Source organism: Lathyrus oleraceus, chromosome 3 (genome assembly GCF_024323335.1).
Source record: "Lathyrus oleraceus cultivar Zhongwan6 chromosome 3, CAAS_Psat_ZW6_1.0, whole genome shotgun sequence".
Classification (NCBI taxonomy): domain Eukaryota; kingdom Viridiplantae; phylum Streptophyta; class Magnoliopsida; order Fabales; family Fabaceae; genus Lathyrus; species Lathyrus oleraceus.
The window spans coordinates 90,368,856-90,390,718 of NC_066581.1; the positions used below are offsets into that span (position 1 = coordinate 90,368,856).

Genomic DNA, 21,863 nt, shown 5'->3' on the forward strand with positions numbered 1-21,863 from the left:
CTGTGGGATCGATATCTTTTAAAACTACGCGATAGAACTGTGCACTTGCAGTTTGTATCCCATTCTCGACTCACACAGTCGAGCGATCAAGTTTTTGGCGCCGTTGCCGGGGACTTTTATTTAATCGATATCGTAACTCTTCCGTTACGCTGTAGAGACTAAGGTTTCTTTTTTTCCTTCTATTCTTTCTTTTGTTGATTTGTATGCCACGCACTCGCTCTCAAGGCGAACCGCTCTATTTACGAATCAACGATATCGAACTATATCTCCGAGTCTTACGACGAATTCGGGAATATCGTGCCGAAAACAATCTCCCTCCTATAAACCTTCCTGATATCAAAAACATTTTTCCTTCTTTAACCGAGATGGCAGAACCAGCTCGTGCTCTTAGAGATTACGCTGCTCCATCGCAAGATGAACCGCATTCAAGTATTGCTCCGCCCGCAATCGAAGCAAACAACTTTGAACTTAAACCTTCGTTGTTGCAGGCTGTGCAACAGAACCAATTCTCTGGAAATCTTACCGAAGATCCAAACCTTCATTTATCCGTATTTGTTCAATATGCTGATACTGTTAAAGCTAATGGTGTCACTTCAGAGGCAATTCGACTTCGTCTTTTTCCTTTCTCATTAAGAGATAGCGCTAGAAGATGGCTTCAATCTCTCCCTTCCAACTCAGTCACCACATGGAACGAGTTGAAGAAAGTTTTTCTTGCCCGATATTTTCCGCCAAGCAAAACAGCTATGTTAAGAGCCCAGATAAACGGATTTAAACAGAAAGACAATGAGTCTCTTTTCGAAGCATGGGAAAGATACAAAGACATGATGAGACTTTGCCCACACCATGGTTTGGAAGACTGGTTAGTAATTCACACATTTTATAATGGTCTCTTATACAATACAAGGTTAACAATAGACGCCGCTGCAGGTGGTGCACTAATGAACAAACCTTATGCTGATGCTTACCAGCTTATCGAGAGCATGGCCCAAAACCACTATCAGTGGGGAACCGAACGAACAACAGTGGAAAAACCTCAACCGAAAACTGGCATGTACGAGATAAGTAACCTTGATCACGTTAATGCAAAAGTGGATGCTTTGGTCCAGAAAATTGAAAGTTTAAACGTATCACCACCAACCGCCGTGGTTGCTATAACTCAGAATTGCGAGGTCTGTGGAATCCAAGGCCACACTCCTGCGGAATGTCAACTCTTGACTGGAATCCAAACAGAGCAAGTAAACTATGCTCAAGGAAGCCCCTATTCGAATACCTATAACCCAAATTGGAAGAACCATCCAAACTTTTCATATAAGAGTAATAATGCTTTATACGCACCTGGACAGTCTCCGAATCAAACCCCATCTATACCTCCGGGATATCAGAAACCAAATCCTAACAATAATACCCCTAGAAAATCCAACTTGGAAATCATGATGGAAAACTTTATAGCTTCCCAACAACAAACCAATAAAGATTTCTTAAACCAGAACATACACACTGGCGAACAACTTAAACAACTAGCAAGCAAAGTAGATGCCCTGGCTACCCATAACAAAATGCTGGAAACACAAATATCTCAAGTAGCTCAACAACAAGCACCTACTGCTGCACCAACTGGTACATTCCCTGGACAGCCCCAACCTAATCCGAGAAGCCAAGCTCATGCAATTATATTAAGAAGTGGAACGGAAGTGGAAGGACCGTCTGATCCAAGGATAGAAAACCAAAACCCTAAGAAATCTAATGAGGAAAGTGAACCTAAGGAAAAGGAAGAGAGTAATAAGGATACCCTAGAAAAGAAGGAACCTTATGTACCTCCACCACCTTACAAACCACCTATACCTTACCCTCAAAGGCTTGTTAAAACCAAAGATGTAGGCCAATTTAGAAAATTTGTCGATCTCCTTAAGCAATTAAACGTTACAATTCCATTTACCGAAGCTATTACGCAGATGCCCTCATATGCTAAATTCTTAAAAGAAATTCTTTCTAATAAAAGGAAACTTGAGGATAGCGAAACTGTTACACTCCCTGCCGAATGTAGCGCTATAATCCAAAACATGCCTCCTAAACTCAAGGATCCAGGTAGCTTCTCTATACCCTGTCACATAGGAAAATTTGTCATCGACAAAGCCTTATGCGATTTAGGAGCCGGAATTAGAGTTATGCCTTTATCCATATGTAAGAGACTGGAAATGGGAGAATTAAGACCGACCAAGATGTCTGTACAACTAGCGGATCGTTCCATCAAATATCCTGTAGGAATCCTTGAAAACGTTCCCGTACGCATAGGTCAGTTTTACATTCCCACTGACTTCACAATTATGGACATTAGAGAAGATGATACTACACCTATTATACTAGGAAGACCATTCTTAGCAACTGCCGGTGCAATCATAGACGTAAAACGAGGAAGACTCACCTTCGAAGTAGGTGAAGAGAAAATTGAATTCATTCTTTCCCAATTCTTGAAAGCACCTGCAATAGAAGATACATGTTACTTCATGGATATCATCGATGAATGCATAAAAGAAGCAGAGTCAGGAGAAGACAAATCATCAGACTATCTTTTAGAAGACAAATCTAAACAATGCTTAGCAATAACACCAGATCCTACGCAGTGTCTTAACAAACCAACCCCTGATTTGAAAACACTTCCCAAAAATCTGAGATATGAATTCCTAGACTTAGAACTTGAACGACCTGTAATAGTCAATGCAGATCTAGGAAGACTCGAAACAGAAAAACTCCTACATATCTTAAGAAAATATCCAACCGCACTAGGATACCACATAACCGATCTTAAAGGAATAAGCCCTTCTATTTGTATGCACCGCATCATGTTAGAAGAAGACGGTAAAACCTCTAGGGAACACCAGAGAAGACTAAATCCGATCCTAAGTGAGGTAGTAAAGAAAGAAATAACCAAGTTATTAGAAGCAGGTATTATATATCCTATATCTGATAGCAAATGGGTTAGTCCTGTACACGTTGTACCAAAGAAAGGAGGCATAACCGTTATTGAAAACGAAAAAGGAGAAACTATAACTAAACGAATCGAATCGGGATGGAGAATGTGCATTGATTATAGGAAACTAAACAAAGCAACCCGAAAAGATCATTTCCCTTTACCATTCATTGACCAAATGTTAGAACGATTAGCTAAACATTCACATTTCTGTTATTTAGACGGTTATTCAGGCTTCTTTCAAATACCAATTCACCCTGATGACCAAGAAAAGACAACATTCACATGCCCTTTTGGTACCTTCGCGTATAGACGAATGCCGTTTGGTCTGTGTAATGCCCCTGCAACTTTTCAAAGATGCATGATGGCGATTTTCGCCGACTTTCTCGAAAACATCATGGAAGTATTCATGGATGATTTTTCTGTATACGGACAAAGTTTCGAAGAATGCCTTGAAAACCTGGAAAGAGTTCTTGAACGATGTGTAAAAGTAAACTTAGTACTTAATTGGGAAAAGTGCCATTTTATGGTACAAGAAGGCATTGTTTTAGGACACATCATCTCGAACAGAGGAATTGAAGTAGACAAAGCCAAAATAGAGGTAATCGAAAATCTTCAACCCCCAAGAACCGTGAGAGAAGTACGAAGCTTTTTAGGACACGCCGGTTTTTACCGACGATTCATCAAAGACTTCTCTAAGATAACTAAACCCTTAACCGGACTATTAATGAAAGATGCTGAATTCATATTCGACGATAACTGTTTAAAAGCATTTCAAACTCTTAAACAAGCATTGATCTCCGCACCCATTATGCAGACACCAGACTGGAATGAACCATTCGAAATAATGTGCGATGCCAGCGATTATGCTGTAGGTGCTGTTTTAGGACAAAGAAAGGATAAAAAGCTCCATGTTATATATTACGCAAGCAGAACCCTGGATGAAGCACAAATGAATTATGCCACAACCGAGAAAGAACTCCTAGCAGTGGTATTTGCGCTAGATAAATTTCGTTCTTACTTGGTAGGAGCCAAAATAATAGTTTACACTGATCACGCTGCTATCAGGTACCTTCTAACAAAAAAGGATGCTAAACCTAGACTCCTAAGATGGATCTTGTTACTACAAGAATTCGACTTAGAAATCAAGGACAAGAAAGGAACTGAGAACGTAGTAGCAGACCACCTCTCTAGACTTGAGAACCTTGAACCAGAAAGAACATCCATTAATGATGATTTCTCGTATGACAAACTCATAGCTACTTTGGAAGAGAACAACTCCGACATGCAAGTAGAAACCACCTTAGCTATATCTGTCATACCATGGTACGCTGATCTAGTTAATTATTTAGCTGCCGGAATAGTTCCACCTACTTTATCTTACCAGCAGATGAAAAGATTCTTCCACGACATAAAACACTATTACTGGGATGATCCCTTACTTTTCAAAAGAGGTCCCGATGGTATTTTCCGTCGATGTGTACCCGAAGAAGAGGTAGAAAATATAATCCAACACTGTCACTCTGCGCCTTATGGTGGACACACAAGTACATCCAAGACCTGCTCTAAAATCCTACAAGCTGGCTTTTATTAGCCAACTATATGGAAGGACGTACATGCGGCTATTAAGGAGTGTGACAGATGTCAACGCACGGGAAACATATCTAGACGTGACGAGATGCCACAAAAAGGTATTTTGGAAGTAGAGATTTTTGACGTGTGGGGAATAGACTTCATGGGACCATTTCCATCCTCCTTCGGTAACAAATACATACTCGTGGCGGTTGACTACGTATCAAAGTGGATCGAAGCTATAGCTTCCCCAACTAATGACACCCGAGTAGTAACTAGACTCTTTAAAAATATAATATTTCCGAGATTTGGCATCCCAAGGATAGTAGTCAGTGATGGTGGATCGCACTTTATATCCAAGGTACTCGAAAAACTACTACTTAAATATGGAGTGAGACATAGGATAGCAACACCTTACCACCCTCAAACCAGTGGACAAGTGGAAGTATCTAACAGAGAAATCAAGCAAATACTAGAAAAAACGGTCGCCACTTCAAGGAAAGATTGGTCATTGAAATTACCAGAAGCTTTATGGGCATACCGAACTGCTTATAAAACTCCCATAGGGACGACCCCATTTAAGCTCATTTATGGAAAATCCTGTCACCTCCCGGTAGAATTAGAACACAAAGCCTATTGGGCTATTAGAAATTTAAATTTGAATTATAAAGCCGCCGGTGAAAAGAGAATCCTTGACATAAACGAATTAGAGGAACTCAGAAGAGACGCCTATGAAAATGCCAAAATCTATAAAGAAAGAACGAAACAATGGCATGATAAGCGTATATCAAGGAAAATCTTCAAGCAAGGCGACGCAGTACTCTTATTTAACTCCAGACTAAAATTATTCCCGGGAAAACTACGATCCAGATGGTCAGGACCTTTCCATATCACTAAAATCTTTCCCAGTGGAGCGGTAGAAATAAAAGGACAATCTACAGAACCGTTCACCGTAAACGGGCAACGTCTGAAACATTATCACTATGCGGAAACCAACGAGGATTCGCAAATTCTACACTTAGACGAAACTCCCCCAGGACTCATAGACAATATTTAACAATTTCTTTGTCGAGCTTGCGACATTTAAACAAAGCGCTTAGTGGGAGACAACCCACAAATTAATCTGTTATTTTATTATTCTATTATTATTATCATTTCTCTATTTTTCTCTTAATTATTCTTTTAATTTCTATTTAGTATTCATTATTGATTTATTCAAAAAGAAAAAAAATATATCTATATATAATAATAATAATTCTTTTCTTCTTTCGGCATTTGGCCAAATCCTGACTTAAACTCATGTTTTCTTTTCTCTAGTTAACACTAACCAGATGGGACATTTTGACCGTATGGGTATCAAGTTCAGAGGAATGGCTCAGAAACGAAGGTTTGAAGAACTAGCCACTAGAGAGATGCTACCTAGTTTATATGCTGATGATTGGGCTATGACTGCCCTTGGACTGAGACAGAGTGTCCTGTTTTTGCTGAATCAGATAGGATGGGAGACCTCCCCTATCCTGAGACCTTTCACCACCTACCGGAGACTCACACTAGAATTCCTTAGTTCATTAATCTATCTACCTAGCCATGGAAAAGGAATTACCAGAGGTTTTATCCAGTTCAGAATGTTCAATATGGAGTACCAATTTAATATTAGAGACTTCACCAACCTTTTGGGTTTTCCTACCTCCTTTGATACATTCACTATAAGCCAGGAAGAACTTTTTGAATATAGAGAGCTTGAACACTTTTGGGGTAAGCTGACTGGAAATGATGAGCCCGAAGAACATGAGTTTCTCTCTGGAAACATACATAACCCGGCTTTTCGCTATTTCCATAAGATCCTGACCCACACTTTATTTGGGAAGAAGCCAAATAGTACTTCAGTTTCACGTGATGAACTCTTCATCATATTTTGTGCTTCCCAGAACCGTCCAGTAAACGGTGCTACTTTTATGTTAGCTAATTTGGACCACCTTATCCAGGATGAGAGAGCACCCATTAGAATAGGCGGCCTGATAACTATGATAGGTAATGCTATTGGATTACGTCAGCCTATGCTTGACCTGAACCCTTTTTGTGGCATTACCACTATGAGTATACCTTTCCTCTTCAACACTATGTTTATAGCAAACATAGGGTCTGATGAGTTTGAGCTTGTTATTGATAACCAGGTTCTCTGCCTATTCACCCTGCCCGATCCTAGGACTAGTGTTCATAACCAAAGGAACTGGCTCTATAACCTGAATGAAACCCCAACTCCTGCTGGATCCACTGAATCCATCCAGGATTATGAGATTTGTGATGACTATGAGCACTATGTTGACCATATCTCTCTTGCTGAATCTGACCCTCAGACTCCATCCGGCTACCATGATATTGATCCTCCTCCTCAGCCTGTCCTGACCGAAGAATCAGCCATGCCTGATCTCCGACATCATATGCCAGGAACAGATATTAAAACCGTCATTGAAGCTTTGATGTCAGAACAAAACGCCCTCAGGGAAGATTTCCACAGCCTGAGACTTGCAGTCCTAGAACACATGAGCAGCACGGCAAGTCAGTTACGTATGTTACGGCATCATGTTAACTCTTTTACTCCTCCGGCCAGAGATCCGAAGATAGATGGAATTTAGTTATTTTTCCTTTCTAAGTTATTTAGTTTTAGGCTAGATTTTTTCATTAATGTTATTTGAATTCATGTTTATTTCTATTTCATTTCATTATTTTCCCTTCCTGTAATACATTATGATCTCCTTTCTATTGAAGCTGTTTAGTTAATTTTATTATGCAAATGCCTGTTACGTTCTACTGTTGTTACTTATTATTATTATACAAAGCAAGTAACATGCCCAGTGCATTAAAATTGCAGACTAAATATAACCATAAGCTAAATAAAACATTAAAATACGCTACCAAAGTGGTTCTGTGAAGCGCTACTAAGCCTTTCCAAAAAGGAAGTGTGACGAGCGTCACACCACCCATAACGGACGGCACACTTAGTGCCTGTTACGAGCGTCACAGCCTTGTGACGAGCGTAACGCCCCTCAGACATGTGAACGTTAGGGAGCCGTTGGAGACGAACGTTACACCCCTACCTTTTTACATTCCCCATTCATTTTTCATTTACCACACTTAATTACTTTTCAACCACTTTTTCTTTCTACCTTCCAATCCTTCTCCTATAAATACCCTCCAAAACTTCCTTCATTCACCACAAAACAATTCTCTCATATCAAATATACAATTCTTTTCCTTTTCCAAATCACTCATTCAAAAATTCATCACAATGGCGGGAAATCAAAATTTCGGAAATATCATCTTCCGATCCGGAGATGACAACTATCAGCAGGAGCAATTCGAGCGCTTCCAACAGCGAGGCGTCGCTTCCACCAGGTACCCCGATTTAACTTGTTTACAACAATTGGGCTTACTCCAAGGTATCGAGTGGATGCTCCGTAGAGCCGATTTAACCTTCCTTTGCACCCATAACCAACCCACCTATCCTTCCCTAACCTTAGAATTCCTAAGTTCTTACGACTACACCACTCCCGCCGGTGAAGGTGAATTTCTAACCGGTACGGCTACCTTCCGTATGTTTAACACCGAGTACTCTCTAACCCAACGCCAACTGAGTGCCATGCTACAATTTCCCACAGAAGGTCTGCTGCATGCCAGAATCCCTCCAACCTCAAACTGGAACACAGTTCTAGTTTTCGACCTTTTTAAGAAAATTTCCGGTATAAATACCTACACCTGGGAAGAACTCCTTCTCTCCCACATCCATAACCCCACCATCCGTTATTTTCTCCGTATCCTGCAAAACACACTCTTTGGAAGACCAAACAACAGTAAGGTCAACTCAAAAGAACTCTTTTTCCTCCAGTGCGTTTTCGAATCGGATACTAAGGTAAACGCCGCCTCTTTTCTCTTTCATCATATCCGCACCTTATGTGCTAGAGGCCGGCAACCATTCATAATTGGTGGATTAATAACCTCCATAGCACTTGGCCTGAACCTAGGGGATAAACTCCAAACTTTAGAATCCCTACCACCCCTGTCTATGGATATCAGCTATTGTCGCTCCAGCCGCCTGATTAAAAACAGAGTAGGCGGAGGATACTATCTTATGGTGAACAACCAAGCTGTCCCAAGTGTTGTGCTACCCAATACCACCCTAACCGATGTCACAAACCCGGACCGCCACCTTTATGATCTCAGCGCTCCTGAAATCACCGAGCCTTCACAAACAAACCAGCAAACAGATGAGTTTGAAGAAATGGAACAAGGTGATCATCCGCCAACACAACAGTCAGTCCCGCTCAACCCTTCCAGTAATGCAGCCGGCCCATCCTCCCAACGTCGTCGACGAAGAAGGCCTGCAACCAACGACGACATTATGGATGCTATCGATGGTATGCAGGCACAGAATGCAGATATGATGCAGATGATGCGTCAAATGCAACAGCAACAGGATGCTCGGAATGCCATAACCGACCAGCGGTTTACTGAGTTGTTTAGCAGATTCGACAGCTTAGACATACGTCAAAGATCACCAGGACCAAGAACCAGAGGTGGAAGGCAGCCTTAGTTGTATTTTTCTTTTTCCTTTCCATTTTGTATTTCTTTCCCTTCAAACATCGAGGACAATGTTTAGTTCAAGTATGGGGGGGAAACATTATTCTTTCCATTCTCATCTTTGTTTCAAGTTTGTACTCTCCCTTTTCATTGTTATTTCCCTATAAAAAAAATAAAAAAAAAACAAAATATTTTTTTTAAGTTAAGTCCTGAATGTGAAAAAGTTTCTATTATCTATTTCCCTCAACTTTCTTGAGCCATAACAAAAATTTTAACACACCCAATAAGTATAAAGGTCGCCTACTCTATAAAATTTGAGTGAAATCAAAACAAAATCATTACCATAACAACGCTCGGAGAACCTCAATATGTTAGATCAGGATAAGTACCTATTATACCGATTCCTTGAACTTTTAGTTCTATGGCAACCCCAAGTAGTTTATACAGAAGTCAGCACCATCTTAATAGCAAACTACGTGGAGAGCCGATGAATATAAGTGAATGATCCCCAAAGTAACCTGAGACACATAAATATATCAAGAAATGCACTAATCAAATTAGGTGATCCTTACCGGATCATTTAATCTAAAGGGTGCAGATCATGTAAAAGCACAATACGAAAGATCCATTACGAGTTGGTTCAGTAGGAATCTGGTACTGAACTTGGTAGGGCGGACTACGGTTCGATCCCCCGCAATTTGCAATGGACTGAATAATGAAGTTATCCGACTTATGTACCAGAACTTCTAGCTAAATGCGGATCATAATCACTAACCGGTTACTCCACTATGTGCGCGAAAAGATAAAGGGCTTAATGTGATTTCGCTAGAATGAAAACGGGTAAAATAAGACTAAAGGAACCAGGATAGCTATCATAGGGCACTTGAACTGATTGGCATAAGGTAGGGTTATCTAAGTTGTAAAGGTAGTTGTTGATGTCAAGATTAAACTCAAGTCCTCCTAAACAAAAATCCATTGGCAACCTAGTACGAATTGATGTGCGCTTTAAAATTTCATCTGGCTAAAAACTTTTAACAAGTTCTATACTGAATTTTGCTTGAGGACAAGCAAAGATTTAAGTATGGGGGAGTTTGATAACACGAAATTATATCACATTTTAAGACTTAATTTAATTAGATTATATTATCATTTACTTTAATTTATCCCATTTTATCAGATATTATGCAGTATTTCTTTGCTATTTATATCAGGTACCCATTTTGAAGCAAAAGCGAAAAAGGGAAGAAAAGGAGGTGTAAAAAGAAGAGAAAAGGGACCAAATGCCAAAGCCCAGCCCAAAGCGCACAAGTCATCAACGCTGTGCCTGTGACGGACGTCACAGGGCGCGTGACGAGCGTCACGCAAAACAGACTTGTGACGGACGTCACACATAGCGTGACGAGCGTCACACAACTCCACTACCTTTTTGGCGCAAGTATCGCCCTCAGAAAGACTTGAAGAATAACGTTAAGGAGTTGGTCTCCTATATGCACGCCGTGGATATAGCCACGCTGAAGAATGGGAGAAACGGAATGCAGTTACCAAGGCTATTATAAATAGCCATCTCACAAACCAAAAGAACACACAGTTTTTGCACGCTCAGTTTTGCGGAAGCTCTGCCAAATTTACTTTTCACGCCTTTGCCTATTTTTCTTCCTTTCCAGCATCGTTCACTTTATTTATTTTATTTTGCAAGCTTTATTTTCTTTTTCCCTTGCAATTTATTTTCCCCCGTTCTTAGCTTTTAGATATTTTTCGCGTAGTAGTTTCTACACCGGAAACTACTGTGCAACTTTATACCGGATTTAACCTTACGTTATATTCGAGTTTTTATTCCCTTGATTTAATTTACTGTTTAATTGAAGAATCGAAGAACAAATCCTACCGGCTTGTGGTGGAGTGTTCAAGACCATTGTATTACGCATTCAGGTTCTTTAACTGTTATTTAAATTTTTATGTTTTATCCTATTGTTTATTCACATTGCATGCCTGGAATGAGTCTGTTTATGTATGATATAAATTCTTATTTATTTAGCATGTCTGGCTAATTTGCCTAGATATCGGTATGTAAAGTAAGCAGAATAAGGGGTCAAGACTAAGTCGGTCTATTCAAACTTAAAATTAGAATCAATCTTTTTATGGTCTTAACTTACAGGTTTAATAACAAGATTTTTTACAAAAGTAAAAGACATAAAGAAGTTGAAACCAACAGAGCGAGAGTTTGAGGTTTTAACTGGACAGTGTAAGTTAGTCATTAAGTCTATCTCAGGGCGAGAGCAAGTTTTAGAATTAATTAAATTCTGACCTTTTTCCAAAAAGTATTTTTAAAGATTGAATGTGAGGACGAGAGTTAAGCATTTAGATTTAATTGTATAACCTAAGTCAACAGAGCGAAAGTTTGAGATAAGGGTGTTTAAAACGGTCAGTATTTTCTTAAAAAGAGTTTCTGCAACTTTATTGTTTTCAAAATATGATTTTTGACTTAATTATAAGTGACAGCTACATTAATCTAAGATCATGGTTTCTTCAACAGAGCGAGAGTTTGAGATAAAACCTTTAACCAATAAAGTTAATCGAAACGATTTATTTTAAAACCGAGAGACCGACAAGGAATTGATTCCCTAGTTTTGACGAACTACATACCGATATCCTTTTTATTGATATTTAATCTAGATATTAGTTTAGCTCTTAGCTCCCTTCCCCAAACAATCAAACATTTTCACCTTAGCTTTACGTAGTAACTTTAGATAACGGTACATCGATTCATAAGTCCCTGTGGGATCGATATCTTTTAAAACTACGCGATAGAACTGTGCACTTGCAGTTTGTATCCCATTCTCGACTCACACAGTCGAGCGATCAGTTATGCGAAGGGAAGGTATTACTACCCCTACGCATCCGTAGTACTCTACGGGATCCACTTTTGTGGTTTTCGTCTAAAGGGTGTGGGTTTATCTTGTGCTGTTTGCCAAAAAAAAAGGGTTAAGTGAAAATGACTCGCGCGGATGTCGCATCCACTGCATACGTATCTCATCTGAATATGAGAATCAGAGTCTTTGTAGCTCGGCTACCTATGGGTTGGGGGGATGTGTGCTCGCTAAGACATCGCGTCTTATGCCTACGTATCTCATCTGGCCTGAGAATCAGAGCAAAACGTAGTTCGGCTAACTACGGGGTTATGGATTGGGTTTTGGACGAACAACGTCACTACGCAATCTACCGGATGCTCGACCTTTGGAGACTTACTCGCCTGTAGTAGAAGGAGTTAACGTGTTGCTTTGGGTTTTAGGGTTTGGGATGCTCAAGGGCAAAAAGGCAGTCCTTGATGAAGGAACCGCGCTACCTGCAGGGATACGAACACATACAAAACAAACATGTATAAAGTAAATGCGCCAACAAGGGGCTCAGAAGTAAATAAACAAAAGAAAACAAATGCCTCCTATCGAGGTCTTCCAGCTAAGAAAGCGATAAAATGTGGAAAAGAGGTAAAAGTACCACACGGATAAAGATCCGAAGTAACATCAATTAAAGGAGTAAGAAACCCAGGGATCTCCCAAGCTAATGCCATCAAAGAAAGGTGAGTTAGTACAGGTAATCAGAATGAACCTCCAGGGGGTATCCCACAAATAAAGTGGGAAAACCATGCAAGTTATCCCTGCAAAAGTCATGTGCCTTCACAAAAACTCAACAAAAGGGTTAGTGAAACAAGATAGGGTAACCAAGAGTTGCCCCCAAATCAAAATGTAACCACATGAATCATGCTCTTTCAATTCACAAAAAGCTCACAAAAAGCAACCAAGGGTAGGAGGCCTAAACCTCTTGTCAAACACATGCATCAAAAGGGTATCAAATTCACCCATAATACCTCATACATTTAGAGCATTCAAATTAAAGGCATAAAGATGATGGATATAGGGCAAACCTGATTGGAGAGCTTGATTGAAATTGAGTTGCACCCGTGAGGCAAAGGTGATTCTGTGCAGTTGAGTTCCCTTCAGGGTTTGGAGGCTGCTCTAAACTCTGTTAGCTCTTCTCTCACTATCTTTTTCCTCAGGGTTTTGTTCCAAGGAAACCTCAGAGTATTTTGCTTCTCCCTTTTTCTCAAGTGAAGCCTTGGTATTTATAGACTGAATTTCATGGTTTTGTGGGCTCAAATGAGAGAGACCCAAGTCCAAATTTTTTTATTATATTTTATTTATTTTTTTATTATTATTTTTATTTACTTATTTTTTTTGTAAAAAATTATTTTTTATTATTTTTTATTATTTTTTATTATTATTATTTTTTTCTTTTTATTTTTTCTTTTTATTTTTTTTATTTATTTTTCGGATCTAATTCTGATTGACATGATGAAATGCAATATGAAATGAATGCATGAATGAGGAGGGCAAATTTTGGGGTGTTACAGCTGCCCCTATTCAATCATCAGCTAAACCGAGTAGGATGAAAGCGAACAGCTTATCAGACAAACGGGGTGAGCTTTGATTGAATACCAAAGACAGACCGAAAATTTACGCTCCGAGAACACCACAAAAACGCGGAAATACACCGTGCTGTTTATTTTTCTTCCGATCCTCTGGCTGGATCTGAATCAGTCTTATGGCTTAATCTGGAGGTTCGATCCTCTGGCTGAACCTATACTCAATTTAGTCCTCTGGTTGGATATTAATTTTGATCCTCGGGCTGGATACGATTTTGATCTTCTGGCTAGATCTTCTTCGATCTTCTGGCTAGATCTCCTCCGTTTCGATTCTCTGGCTGAATCTATTTCCTTTGATTCTCTGGATGAATCTACTTCGATCTTCTGGCTAAATCTGAATTGTTTCAATTCTCTGGCTGAATCTATTTCGATCTTCTGGCTAGATCTCAATTGTTGCGATTTTCGATCTTCTGGCTAGATCTTCTTTGTTTCGATTCTCTGGCTGAATCTACTTCGATCTTCTGGCTAGATCTGGATTGTTTTGATGATAAATTCCCATCATTAGGATCCCGCATCTGAGGCATGCGCTGGTTGACCCTCTTTTGAAATCTACGCCCAACCTTCATATTAGATATGCAGCTTCGAGCATATTCCACTTTTGGGCTTCGTACATATTCTTCGGGCTAGAACATGTTGTAACGACTCCTCAATTAGACTTGGGCTTGCTGGGGAAATAAAGCTTGTAGGCGACTTCACTGGGGAATCTTCAAATTGAGCCTTAGGCTGGCTTACTGGAACACGATTCTCAGGCTGAATCTTCGAAATGACCCTCAGGCTGGATCACTGGAAAACGATTCTCAGGTTGAATCTTCAAAATGACCCTCAGGCTGGATCACTGGAAAACGATTCTCAGGCTGAATCTTCAAAATGACCCTCAGGCTGGATCACTGGAAAACGATTCTCAGGCTGAATCTTCAAAATGACCCTCAGGCTGGATCACTGGAAAACGATTCTCAGGCTGAATCTTCAAAATGACCCTCAGGCTGGATCACTGGAAAACGATTCTCAGGCTGAATCTTCAAAACGACCCTCAGGCTGGATCACTCACGCATGATCCTCTGGCTGGATCTCATGACCTTGGTTGTAAAGTAATTCTTCAGTCTGCTTGGAAGAACCTGTTTATCAGCTTATATGTATGCTTGATATGATATGCATGCAAATGCAAATGTTATGCATGGAGTAAAAAGAAATCTGCTTGGGGAAGCAAACTCCGGTAGGGAACAAATCGCTGTATCAATCCTTGAATGCTCTGTGGGGAATGATCCGTCTGCCGGGACCAATGAGCCACCAAAAATAAATTGGCTGCTTGAAAAGTTGACCTTGCGGGGGGAGTATCAACTATGGAAACTTTGTTCGGCGAGGCTCTGTGAGGAGAGTCTGTGCGGAAAACACTTCCTGGGGAAATGTCGTAGGAAACGACCTTTGCTGGGGATATGAACTTGCTAATCGCCCTCAAGCTGGGGATTAACAAATCTGTTAAAAATAATCTGCTGGGGAATGAGATGAACACTGGGAACACCACCCTCTTGTCCGTTGGGTATGCAACCACTCCGCTGTTGCTAGGAAGATACAGTCTGACACTGTCAACTCCGCTGGGGATATATAGTCTAGATACTGTCAACTCTACAGGGGATAGATAGTCTGGATACTGTCAACTCTACTGGGGATAGACAGTCTAGATACTGTCAACTCTGTTGGGGAACATGCTCTGCTAAGGAGAGACTTTGTCAACCGCTTGGGGATGAGGATTCATGACTTGGCATCCGGTTCCTGTGACCTGCAACCAAAAATACACGTATGCCTCGGGGGAATTACTCGGTTTGAATTCATTGTTCGGGATTAAGCACATTCAAAGCAATTTTAAATGTTTTCTTGTGCAAATCATCTGCAAAAGCCACCATTATGTTCATATGCAATATGTTTTATCAAAAATTCGGACATTTTTGCAAACAAACTGATAAATGAAAAATAAAGAGGCTCTTTAACTGAATTATTCGACTCTTACTGGGGAGAAAATTTGTGCCAGGAATAGGCGAGGGTATCAGGAAGCTGATCCCTGAAAAGAGGTGATCGCTATAAAAAGAGAACTATCCTAATGGCAATGTGGATACGGGGTCCCACCGAGTTTCGACTCTGCTATGGCTCGTATGTCCTCAAGACGCTCTGCTCATCTTGCTTTCTGAAGTGGATGATTAGTCGATCTTTAACCTTCGAAGATTGCCGGATTGAATGAAACGGTGATATAACACTGATGAACTCAGCTCACAGTCATTCGCTTATTCCCTAACTTTTGCCTGGATCGCCCCCTTTTCGGGTTTTCAATCCATCGGGATACCCATTTTTGCCTGAGCCGCCCTTTTGGGTTTTCGACTCACCGGGTGTACTCTTTTTTTATATCCCTAATTTTTGCCTGAACCTCTTTATTCTCTTTTTTTTTGGTTCGTCGGGATGCCCTTTTTTTGCCTGGACTATTCTTTTTATCGTCCAGCGGGTCTATTTTATGCGAAGTATTTTTTTTTAACTGCGTCTGAGTTAATAGGGGACGGGAATCCTTCGCCATCCATGGTTGTTAGCATCAAAACTCCGCCATAGAAAATCCTTTTAACCACGTACGGACCCTCATAGTTCGGTCTCCATTTTCCCCTATGATCTGTGTTGGGAGGAAGAAATATTTTGAGTACCAATTCACCGACTTGATACCCCCGAGGGTGCACTTTCTGACCAAATGCTTTCTTCATTCGTCTCTGACCGAGATACGTCAATTCTGGGTACGTAGTTCCAGCATAGCACCATTTCCCGTTGGTTTGATTGATGACCAAAGCTGAATCCCCGTATACATCCAGGGTTTTAATCTGTATATTGATGGCTTCCTCAAGTCTTAGGATACAAGCTTCGTATTCGGCTTCATTGTTGGTGCAGGGAAAAGTTATTCTGGCACCAAATGGCATATGAACCCCCTTCCGGTGTGATCAACACTATACCAACTCCGCGACCATTGACGTGGACCGCCCCATCAAACATCATAACCCATTTGGATTCAGGGTCAGGCCCCTCCTCCGGGAGTGGTTCCTCTCAATCTTTCGATTTGAGAAACATGATGTCCTCATCAGGAAAGTCAAACCTCATAGGTTGGTAATCATCAATCGGTTGCTCTGCAAGATAGTCTGACAAGACACTTCCCTTGATGGCTTTTTGTGAAGTGTATTGGATGTCATACTCTGTCAGTATCATTTGTCACCTAGTAACCTTTCCGGTAAGTGATGGCTTTTCAAAAATATACTTGACTGGATCCATTTTTGATATCAATAGAGTCGTGTGAGTCAACATATACTGTCTTAGTCGGCGAGCAGCCCATGCCAAAGCGCGGCAAGTTTTCTCGAGCAATGAGTATCTTTGTTCACAGTCGGTAAACTTTTGCTAAGGTAGTATATTGCATGCTCTTTTCGACCTGACTCGTCATGCTGACCGAGCACACAACCCATTGACCTTTCTAACACAGTCAAGTACATGATCAACGGTCTTTCCTCTCGGCCTGTAGACTTGCCCCGATCTTGATCTCTTTTTGTCGTCTTCGGTACCAACGTTGATGGTCTCAACCACCTCCTGATAAGGTGTAATAGCTCGGTCCTCCTGTTTCAACAATCTGGCTAACCCTTCAGGCAATTCACAATCTTCCTCAGCCCCTTCTTCGGCTTGATAGATAGGATTGTCGAAGTCATACTTGGCCATAGCAGTGTCGTTAGCAGTGAGATCCGAGTGGTCGGCTCTGCATGATGGAGGATCATGCTTTACCTTAGAATGAGAGATTTTTTTTGAAAGAAAGGAAAAACGAAAAAAGAAACATTGCCATTTTTTTTGTAAAAAGTAAAAAAAAACTGAAAGAAAGAGAACACAAAATTGTTTGCAAAAGCCGTCCTTTATTGATGATAAAAATAATTGCGAAACGTAACTAAATGGATGGCCCTACAAATGAGCCGTTACACCTTGGGCAAAGTGTAAGACTTTATTATGCATGTAATAAAGGAAAACAATAAAAATCACTCTTTCAGTAGAGTAACCCGGACGGTTTTTTCAGACGACCAATTGTCGAGCTTTTCTCCCGGGACACACAGGCGAATCCAGCTATCTAAGTCACAGTCGCTGTCAGCCTTGTCTTCATCTGCAGCATTGACGATGTGGGGGGAAACCAAACCCCCGCTGGAGAGAGTACCGGTTTCATTCTTCTGAGATCCCGGAGCATACCCCAATCCAAACTTGTCTTCTTTGATGACTGGCTCCACAAATTTGCCCCAGCCTTGGGCATTACCAGCTTTAACCACTTCAACAGCTTGCTTGTATGAAGAGATAGAAGTCCCGACCTTCTCAAACTCAGGTGAAAAGACAGCTTCGGGCGCGACCTCATTGATGTTTGTAGTTTCGAAGCCCTGACACAACATCTCATGCATCTCGCCGTCCATCTCTACATACTTAAATGTAGACAGGTGGCTAACAAAAATATCCTCTTCACCACAGACAGTGACGACCTGACCTTCTAGTTCATATTTGAACTTCTGGTGGAGGGTAGAAGTAACAGCACCGGCAACATGAATCCAAGGCCGACCTAGCAGACAGCTATAGGCAGGCTGGATATCCATCACATAAAAGGTGCTCTTGAATACCTGCGGTCCAATCTTAACTGGCAACTCAACTTCGCCAAAGACAGCTCTCTTAGAGCCATCAAAAGCCCTCACAACTAAGTTACTTGGCCTCAGGATGATGCCATCGCAATCCAACTTCATTAAGGCTTTCTTTGGAAGAACATTCAGAGAAGAGCCTGTATCAACCAAAACATGGGAAAGCACAACCCCTTTGCACTCCATTGTGATATGCAAGGCTTTGTTGTGATTCCTGCCCTCAGGTGTCAGGTCATTATCGGTGAAACCTAGCCCCTGGCTAGCGTTTACATTGGAAACTACCGACTCCAGCTGGTTAACAGTTATCTCCGGTGGAACATAGGCCATATTCAGTACTTTCAACAAGGCTGCTCTGTGCGCCTCAGAGCACATCAATAGTGAGAGAATGGAGATCTTTGAGGGTGTCTGATTTAGCTGGTCGACTACCTTGTAGTCACCTTTCTTGATAATCCTCATAAACTTATCCACTTCCTTCTCGAATGCGGTCTTAGGAGGATCTTCCTCAGTAGTAACCTCTTCGGTGGATACCTGTTTCCCTTTAGCCTTGGCAGCTGCCTCGGCTTCAGTATTCGTGTGTAATGTTGATGGTGTAAATAGGCGTCCACTGCGAGTGAAGCCACCAACCCCTCCAACATTTTCTACAGTGGAGCTACCAATGTCAATGTCTTCCCTGTTAACTTTCTGCCCCTGGCAGTAGATATCAGCCCCATAGTGCCACGGGATAGCACTGTCTTTCTCATACGAAACAGGTCCTGGTACCGTGATGGTGATTGGACCAACCAAAGTCGGTTGAGGGCTGTCAGAGTAAATTTCGACCGGTGCTGAACTTTCGATGTTCACCGCTGCTGGTTCTGTACTTTCTGGGAAATATATTGTTGTTGGAGCGAGTCTCTCGGGAACATATATTTCTTCAGGAGTGAAATAAAACGTCACCGTCGATACATCATTCTTCACCGGACGGGCCTGATTGAACTGAAGACAACCTTCATCTATCAGCTGCTGAATACCCCTTCTCAAACTGTCACATCTGTTTTTGGCAGCTTGACAATTTCTGCATTCTTCCCCACAGCCCGGGAAAATCTGTCCTTTCAGAAGTCGGTCTTTAACCACCGATAGCGAAGTCTTCACCTTAGTCACATCAGAAACCAAATTCAAAGTTTCCCCCTAATCAACAACATTAATCCTCTGCCCGCCGTGAGCCGGCATCGGGTTCTGGATAACATTAGGCATCGAAGCAAAATTGATAGCCTGGGCATCTCTCAAATCTTGTACCTTTAACTGGAGAGCCTTGCAATTATCTGTAGTATGGCCAGGTGCGTTGGAGTGAAAAGCACATCTGGCGTTGACATCATAACCTCTAGGCAAATTATTGGGATCGATTGGTGGGGCCAGAGTTCTCAATGTAACCAGATTCATGTCAATCAGCTTGGGAAGTAATACTGAATAAGGCATTGGGATTGGCTCGATGACCCGGTCCGCCTTCCTTGGACGTTGTTGATAGTGTCTCTGCTGACCCGGATTACCTCCTTGTTGTTGATTGTTGTACCTGGGTTGTTGTTGCGGATGATATTGCGGTTGAGGAACAGGTGTTGGAATAGTGACTGCGGCCACTTGATCTTGATAATAATTAGGGTGTCCTTTACTCCTGCCTCTGCTGGCATACACAACGCTTGCCTCGCCTTCTTTTCTTCGCTGACCGTTACCAGCAAACGGTCTCTTGGGACCTGATGGGTTGGAAACACTATTGTCTTGAATTCGGCCCATCTTCAACAGACTCTCGATTCTTTCTCCAGCAATTACTATCTCTGCAAAGCTGATTGACGGGCAAGCAACCAATCTCTCAATATAATTGCCTTGAAGAGTGTTCATGAACATGTCCGTCATCTCTCTTTCAGACATAGGGGGTTGGACGGACGCAACAATCTGTCTCCAACGCTGAGCATACTCTCTAAAGGTTTCCTTGGCAGTCTGAGACATACCTTGCAACAAGGTCCGATTTGGAGCCATGTCCAAGTTGTATTGATATTTCTTGATAAAAGCCTCTGCTAAGTCTTTCCAGCTCTTGATGGTAGTACGAGACAAATGAGAATACCATTCACGAGAAGCTCCAGTTAGACTGTCTTCAAAATAGTACATCCACAACTTTTCATCTTCCGTGTGAGCTCCCAACCTTCCCAGATAAGATTGGAGATGAGTGCGTGGGCAAGAAGCCCCGTTGTATTTCTCAAAAGTAGGGGGTTTGAACTTGTGAGGAATTCTTACTCCCTGAACCAGACCAAGATTTGTGACATCAAAGCCTAAGGAATTTTGAGACTCCAAAGATTTGAGCTTCTCAGCAAGCTCATCCATACGGCGAGTGGTCTCGAGGGCCTCGTCGTGCAAAGAAAATTGATCATACTGATAATCTTCAGTAACGGGGTGCCCATTAATCCGAATTCCTTGATTCACATTGTACCTTCCGCCAATACCATTTCCAACATTCCCTGTGTTGCCAACATTACCCGGGTTTCCATCAGCATTTGCGTTACCCGCGTTACCAGTGTTCATAGGGTTATCAGCGTTCCCAGGGTTCCCAGGGTTTCCCTCAGCATTTGGTATCTCCACCTCCGGGTCGGGTCTCGGTTGCTCAACCAATTCCCTCAGCTTTTCCTGGCCTTCTGCCATACCAGTCATCAATGTCATGAACTGATCCATCCTTTCACGCATATCAGCCAACTCTTTCTGTACTTGTTCCATCGCTAGTCGTGGACGGTTTTCCTTTGTCGGGTATCTGTGAACTCGCTTGGGACCAATAACTGCCTGATACAGGGAACAAACATTAGACACCGCGGTGACACCTGCAAAACAGACAAGGGTTAATATGCATGGTATGCGATGCACTGCTTGTTCAGTTTTAAGGCACCCCCATTTTGAAAGGGAATACCCTGCAAATGAATAAGCATGAGATGTTGGATGCAAATATGCAGATGATGTTATGCAATGCAAAGGCATGTCAATCAGAATTGATGGATCTGCTTGAACATCTGTCAGGTTGCACTGCCTGGAGAGAAATTCATTGAGGAATATAATACAAGACCAAAACTCTGCTCCAGAAAACCGGGTTGGTTGGAGGTTAAGGTTTCCTGAATTTAGCCCACCCCTCACTGGTAGGTTCTAAGAACAGAAGTTCGTCAGCTTCATCCCTTCAGTCGCGAATAATACGTTTACCACTGAAGGTTTGGCATTATTACGGGATAAAAGACCTCCACTGACTCCCCTCAACAGGACATCCTAAAGCAAGTTCCCAGTCTCGGGGTCCTCGGATTGAACAGCGAGAATGCGCCCACCAGAGCTAACATAATCACGTCTCGGAGGAGAGGCCTCGACTGAGTTCTCGGGAAATGGTCACCAGAGTCGACGATCACTACGCCAAATAAGGGAAAAGAGGGCGCTTATTTTGGCCTATAACAGCGCTTTTAAGCGCCCTCTAAAGTGACGCTGGCATAGGTAAAGACAGCGCTTTGTTTTCCTGGAGAAAGCGCTGTCTAAAGGGCCACATTAAAGTGCGCTTTATGAAAAAAGCGCCCTCTGGAGTGGTCCATAAAGGGACACC

General features: G+C 41.7%; 1 pseudogene; it reads right to left on the bottom strand.

Annotated features, from left to right (window-relative positions):
* Nucleotides 1–750: 750 nt before the first annotated feature.
* LOC127133524 (uncharacterized) lies at nucleotides 751–850 on the bottom strand (annotated as a pseudogene).
* Between the last annotated feature and the right edge of the window lie 21,013 nt (nucleotides 851–21,863).